Source organism: Protobothrops mucrosquamatus, unplaced genomic scaffold (assembly GCF_001527695.2).
Source record: "Protobothrops mucrosquamatus isolate PMUCROS unplaced genomic scaffold, P.Mucros_1.0 scaffold1862, whole genome shotgun sequence".
Taxonomy (NCBI): Eukaryota; Metazoa; Chordata; class Lepidosauria; order Squamata; family Viperidae; genus Protobothrops; species Protobothrops mucrosquamatus.
The window spans coordinates 170,534-177,490 of record NW_015387991.1 but is presented as its reverse complement, the minus strand read 5'-3'; the positions used below and the strand labels follow the sequence as shown (position 1 = coordinate 177,490).

At 39.8% G+C, this 6,957-nt stretch overlaps 1 protein-coding gene and 1 pseudogene across 1 annotated transcript in view; one reads left to right on the top strand and one right to left on the bottom strand.

Moving 5' to 3' along the window:
* LOC107294204 (zinc finger protein 208-like) overlaps positions 1-6,957 on the top strand; it is a 131,542-nt gene that overhangs the window by 49,688 nt on the left and 74,897 nt on the right. The gene's annotated exons all lie outside the window — the stretch shown is intronic.
* The window catches only part of LOC107294198, a 28,587-nt pseudogene that overhangs the window by 6,615 nt on the left and 15,015 nt on the right, over positions 1-6,957 (bottom strand).

Below are 6,957 nucleotides of genomic sequence, written 5' to 3'. Positions count from 1 at the left end.
CTGCTGCTGCTGCTCTAGAGTTCCGCTTCCCCACTGCATGGATAAGGTGGCTGGGGAACATGGGACCCGGGATGGAGGGCGGGGCATGCGTCTCCCCCTCCTCCGCGCCTCCCTTGCACGGGAAGAGCTCCCCACCCACCAAAGACACGTGTGAATCTCTTCCCCGCGAGACGCTCCCGCAGCGTCGCCTCCCGCGGAGCTAGAAGGGTTAAGGAGAGCGAGTGCAGCGTCCTAGAGAGGCAAGGCTCAGTGATTGCCTCGCCTCCTCTGCAAGCCGGCTGTGACGTTCGCCCTCCAATGGGGAAGCTCCTGGTGTTGCCTTCCTTTGGCAGAGGGAGCCCCCTGGTGGATCCTGCTTGCACTGCAACTGCCCATGCCGTGAGAGTGAGAAAGGGACCATTTTCCATGGAGGGAGGGGCAGGAAGAAGGAAATTGTTGTTCCCTCCCCCTCCCAATCCAGAATCTTCTCAATGCAGCTGCTTTAAATGTATCCATCCTTCCCTTTTCAAGGGATCGTCGAATCATAAGGCTGGAAGGGACCTTGGAGATCTTCTAGTCCAGTGTTTCTCAACCATGACAATTTTAAGGCATGTGGACTTCAACTCCCAGAATTCCACAGCCAGCAATGCTGGCTGTGGAATTCTGGGAGTTGAAGTCCACATGCCTTAAAATTGTCAAGGTTGAGAAACACTGTTCTAGTCCAACTCCCCCCTGCTCATGGCAGGATACTTTTTTATATATATATATATATTTTATATATTTATACCATCCTGGACAAATATGAGCCAGCAGTGTGCTGCAGCTGCCAAAAAAGCCAAGATAGTGCTAGGCTGCATTAACAGAGGGATAGAATCAAGATCACGTGAAGTATTGGCTTGGCTCATCTTAATTGCTCTTCTCTGAACTTTTCCCAAGGTCTCAGCATCTTTTTTTGTAATATGGTGACCAAAATTGGCTGCCGTATTCCAGGTGTGGTCTCACTAGGGTTTTATAAAGCGGTACTAATACTTCCAGACTGTTTTTGCAGATGCCTCTAACCACTGCTTAAACTATGCATCACATCATCTTGCTTAATCTCAGTAATAGGCTGGGATTAGGCTTGTAATGTATCTCATCCGAGTGTCAAAGGCGCAACCTGTAGGCTAATCTGTACAGAAGACATGTGTGGTCAACCATGGGATGTTTGGTTGACTCCTCTGGTTCTTGCTGAAAGATGTTAAATGTTTCTTCTAGCAGGCAAAGACACAACTAATAAAAAGTTAATTCATAGCTTACAAAAGACTCTATTTATTAATAAGCTAGTAGGCCACCAGATTCTCAAACTGGAGGGGAGTCATAGCTCCAAGTAAAAACTAGGCAAATTTCCACTCATCCTACATCTGTATGTGAAGACAAAAGGCTCTAATGCCTAAAAAGGTGGAAGAGAACAGGATGATCAGCAAAAAGATGGATGGACCCAGATACTTGAACACCCACTTCTCACAATGCTGTCTTACATCTAAATATATTTACCCATGTTATATGGCTGTAGTATTATTAACGTCTTTCCTCCCCCCTTATTGGTATTATGATTACCCTGTTGCTTTGCATGTACACTGAGTGCTTCTGTATGAGACAAATTCGTTGTGTATTTAATCACACTTAGCCAATAAAGTACTATATACAATGGATGCTCCATCACCAGAGACTTTTAAGAAGAGACTAGACAGTCAATTGTTTGAAATGGTATAGGGCAGGGGTAGGCAACCTTGGCTCTTTTATGACTCATGGACTTCCAACTCCCAAAATTCCTGAGCATAGCTGGCTCAGGAATTCTGGGAATTGAAGTCCATGAGTCATAAAAGAGCCAAGGTTGCCTACCCCTAGTATAGGGCATCCTGCTTGAGCCAGGGGTTGGACTAGAAGACCTCCATATGATGCGTGCACCTTTGGAATCGCTGAAGGACCAGTTTAGGAACAGATCTACCTGGAGAAAACCGGTCTCTGTAGTTGTAAAGAATTTTTACAGACGTGATAGCTCATAATCAATCAGTAGACCTTCAATAAGATTGGGTAATAAGGCCATCATTGTCCTTTTAAGATTATTCTCATTATTTTTGGCATGTTTTCCCATATGTCTTCTACATATCTTGAAACGTTATCACATCTGCATTTCTGACTCATCAGAACTCTTGAATGCTTGGTGAGGTATCTGTCTTGCCCTATAAGAAACCTCTCTTAATGAAGCTACTTGCTTTAACCATCCCACGTGCGATAGACACAGCTAAGAACAGACTCAACGAGTTCAATATTTCCACAACACTAGGAACTATTGCTAAGCTGCCTTTGAGTAAATGATTTCAACCTGGACTCCCAAACCTTCAAGTGTTAACGTCTCCAAAAGTAATCCCGCGATTGTCATTTTTAATTGCATCCAAGGACAATAAAATATACGATACGCACGAAATCATAGTAATGTATTTGATTTAATCTTAAGGTTACAGGTAAACATTTTGTGGATGTTTTGTATTATTTTAATGCCTTTTAAATAGTTTTAAAATTTTAGACTTCCAAGCTTCTCAGGGTCACTAGGTTGAGTTAGGCAGCCATAGAAATTAAACAAACAAATGCCATACAATGCATATTAGTTTTGGTCGTGCCCTTGTCATTCCACAGCGAAGCAAGCTTTGGCTCATCCCCAGGAGAAAAGTCCGTTCATATGCAATTATAGGCTTTCTCACCACTGTAGCTCCTTTTATGAGAAATATAACTTGTATCTCCACTGATCCTTATTTCAGCCTTGGAATCAGCTACTTTGCTAAAGTCGCAACCAGCAATTGGGATTCCTCATTTTGTTGGGACCAGAAAGCAAAATATGCATGTGTACTGAAGTAGATATATGATTTATACGGATTATTGTCCAAGTATACCCTTGCAAGTGATTTTAGATGAAATCTTCCAGTTCGGGCTCTTCTTGCATTCCCTGCATTGATATGGCTTTCCCCCGTGTGGTTCCTTTTGCGGCAGGTAAGATGACTGGTCTTCGAAGAGCTCTTTGCACATTGCATGAAATTATTTAATTTCACCCATGTGGATCTCCTGGTGGGAAATAAGATATCTGCTCCGAGTAAAGATCCTTCCACACGCCATGCATTAATATGGCTTCTCCCCTGCATGCATCCTTTTACAGAAAGTAAAATCACTATTCCATCTAAAGCCTTTCATCTTCCATGCAGTTATATGTTTTTTCCCCACGTGGATCTAGTTCTGGGAAGTAAGAGTACTCCTCCGAGCAAAGGTCTTTCCACACTGCGTGCATGTACGTGGCTTTTCCCATGTGGATCCTGTTATGGGACATAAACTCGCTATACCATCTGAAGTCCCTTCCACATTCCATGCATTTATACGGTCTTTCCCCTGTGTGGATCCTGTTATGGGAATTAAGAGTACTGACCCGAGTAAAGGTCTTTCCACACTTCATGCACTTATATGGCTTCTCCCCTGTGTGTCTCCTCTTGTGGAAAATAAGATAACGGTTCTCCAGAAAGGTCTTGCCACAGTCCGTGCATTTAAAGGGCTTCTCCCCTGTGTGAATCTTCTTATGGGAAATAAAGGAACTGCGTTCACTAAAACACTTTCCACACTCCGTGCACTTATAGGGCTTCTCCCCTGTGTGTTTCCTTTTATGGGAAAGGAGGTAACGGCTCTGAACGAAGGTCATTCCACACTCCGTGCATTTATAGGGCTTCTCCCCGCTGTGGATCCTGGTATGGCAAATGAGATAGCTAATCGTGGTAAAGCTCTTTCCGCATACCACACATTTATGCGACTTCTCTCCCATGTGGGACTTACTGTGGGAAGTAAGAGAACCGCTTTGAGCAAAAGACTTTCCACACTCTCTGCAGTTATACGGCTTCTCCCCTGTGTGGACTCTCTTATGGCGAGTCAGGGAACTGCTTGTCGTGAAACTGTTTCCACACACCATGCATTTGTAGGGTTTTTCCCCCGTGTGGACCCGTTTATGACTGGTAAGATGACTGCTCTGGGAAAAGGTCTCTCCGCACTCCATGCATTTATACGGCTTTTCCCCTGTGTGGATCCTTTTATGGGAAATAAGATCGCGCTTTCCCCTAAAGTCCCTCCCACATTCCATGCATTTGTATGGCTTCTCCCCTGTGTGGATCTTGTTATGGGAAGTAAGATGACCGCTTCTTCTGAAGCTCTTTCCACATATCAAACACTGATACGGCTTGTCTTCTGTGTGGCTCCATTTTTGAGATGGAAGTGACCCATTTCCTTGAGAAAGAGTGAAAGTCAATTTTTCCTCATTGTCTCCGAATATACCATCTTCTCCATTAGTTAGATATTGCTCATTTACATCTAATATGCCTTCACCTAGAGTCGCAGATTTCCCAATATATTTTTTATTTATTTTCCCTTCTTGGACAAGAAAGTCTTGCATCTGAGCATCAATGGAAGATGAGCTTTCCGGATCCCAATTTTTTGACTGGTTCCTCTCATGGATTTCTAGTTCCGTTTGAATTGCAGACTTCTCCATTCCATCTTCAACTTTGATCACTTGGAACAATTCACAAGAATCTTGAACTGGGAACGAAAAGGAAAAATAAAAATGACAGCAAGGTTAGGAAATGGAAAGGGAAAGGAAAAATAAAAATGACAGCAAGATTAGGGGAAAAGATCAAACTGTAGGATGTCACACGAATTTCCTTCTGAACTTTGGCCAAATATCAATATATCGCATGTTTGCATGCTTGCAATGGCGTAGTATAGAAATGACAGTTTCTATATTCATAAACCATAACATGTTTGAAAAGACCTAAACCACCTTTAACTTGACAATTATCCACAGATATTCAAATGTCACCCAGAATAAACTTTAGGAAGAATCAGGGGAAATATCCACTGAGGTATTAGGAGAAAAACTAACATTTATTGAAGAGAGCCAATTCTAAATTAATTTTAACACATGTTTTTTTTCTCCAACCTAATTTACCTTCCCTTTACTGTTCATTTTCTCCTACCAAAATCACACGGTTGCAGAATAAAATGAGAATTGTTATATTAAACCTCAATAGCATGTTTAAAATGGAAAAAATAGCACCATTTAGCCCAGTGACAGATAGTTGTTTTGACTCAATGTGTCAACAATTCAGAAAATTCCTAACCTGACTCTCCTGTTATATCACACAACCCCTCCCCTAAACAAAAGAGAAACAATTCTCTATTTTTTCCCCATTTAAGCCACCCTGAAGAGTAGTTCTTGGTAGCAGCACAAAAGTTGGGCTTGAAGGAGAGGCCTGGACCTCAATTTTAACCCTAGCACCATTGTGCAATGAAATTCTATTTGAGGCTAAAGTACCAAAGATGTGGACTGAAGCTAATATTACTCTAATACCTAAAGAAGATACTGATCTGACGCAAATAAAAAATTATACACCAATATCATTACTGAATGTAGGCTATAAAATTTTTGCCTCGATAATGGCAGAAAGAATTAAGAAGTTTCTGACCGAATTTATACATATAGACCAAAATGGCTTTTTGCCTAAAAGACAGATAAAAAATAACTTAAGAATGATTCTTGATGTGCTAGAGTATTATAAAATTCATTCAGGGAAACAGATGGCATTAATATTTCTTGACGCACAAAAAGCATTTGATAACGTAAACTGGCAATTTATGTTTCAGCATCTTGTAGAAATGGACTTTGGAAAAAATTTCATAAATGCAATCTAAACAATTTATGATAAACAGACAGCTAGAATAATTGTAAATGGAGATTATAGAGAAAACTTTAAAATAAAAAAGGTACAAGACAGGGATGTCCATTATCCCCTCTGCTATTTATATTAACAATGGAAGTATTGAATAGAAATATTAGACAAGATGCAGAAATTAAAGGACTCGAGATAAAAGACGAAAAATATAAATTACAAGCATTTGCAGACGATTTGGTTTTTATACTGGAATAGCCACCTGAAACAAGTACTAAACTGCTGGAGAAAATAGAAAAATTTGGAGAAGTGGCAGGTCTGAGAATAAATAGAGAAAAGACTAAAGTTTTGACAAAGAATTTAACAGAAAAACAGAAAAGCCAACGCCAAAAAAAACAAATCTTCAAATAGTTAAAAAAGTTAAGTACTTGGGAATCTATTTAACAACAAGATGTGTAACAGTAAAAGAAGATAACTATACATGATTGTTAAAACAAATAAAATTGGATTTGGAAAAGTGGAAAAATCTTCAATTGTCAATGTTGGGGAGAATAGCTACAATGAAAATGAATATTTTACTGAAAATACTCTTCTTATTTCAAACAATTCCTGTAAGACTGGGAAAAGCTTTTTTTGACGAACTGAACACAATAATATTAAAATTTATCTGGCAAGGAAAAAAAGCGCGAATTAAACTGAAAATGCTAGAAGAAGCTAAAGATACTGGAGGATTTGGACTCCCAGATTGGAGGTTGTGCTATCAAGCAACTATCTTAACATGGCTTAAAGAATGGATAATGCTTAGAGACAAACGACTATTGTACCTGGAGGTGCATGACCTGCAGATTGGCTGGCATGCCTTTCTGTAGTACGGAAAGAATAAAATACAGATACTTTCAAATTTTATAAGGAATGCACTTCTTTTAGAATGGGAAACGGTAAAAGAAAAAAATTACATTAAAATACCTGAATGGCTTTCAACAATGGAAGCTTTTGCTTACCCAAACTTAATTAACTATGATAAAGTTGTAACTTATAAAGATATTTTCGATAATGAAGGGAAACTGAAACATAGATAAGATCTACAACAAGGTATTGATTTAGCATGGTGGCGATACCTGCAAATTCAAACAAGATATGAAAAAGATGTGAAAACAACGGGATTTTATAAAGAACTGACAGAATTTGATCAAGTATTGTTAAAGACAGATGATAAGTTGATTAAGAAACTTTATAGATTTCT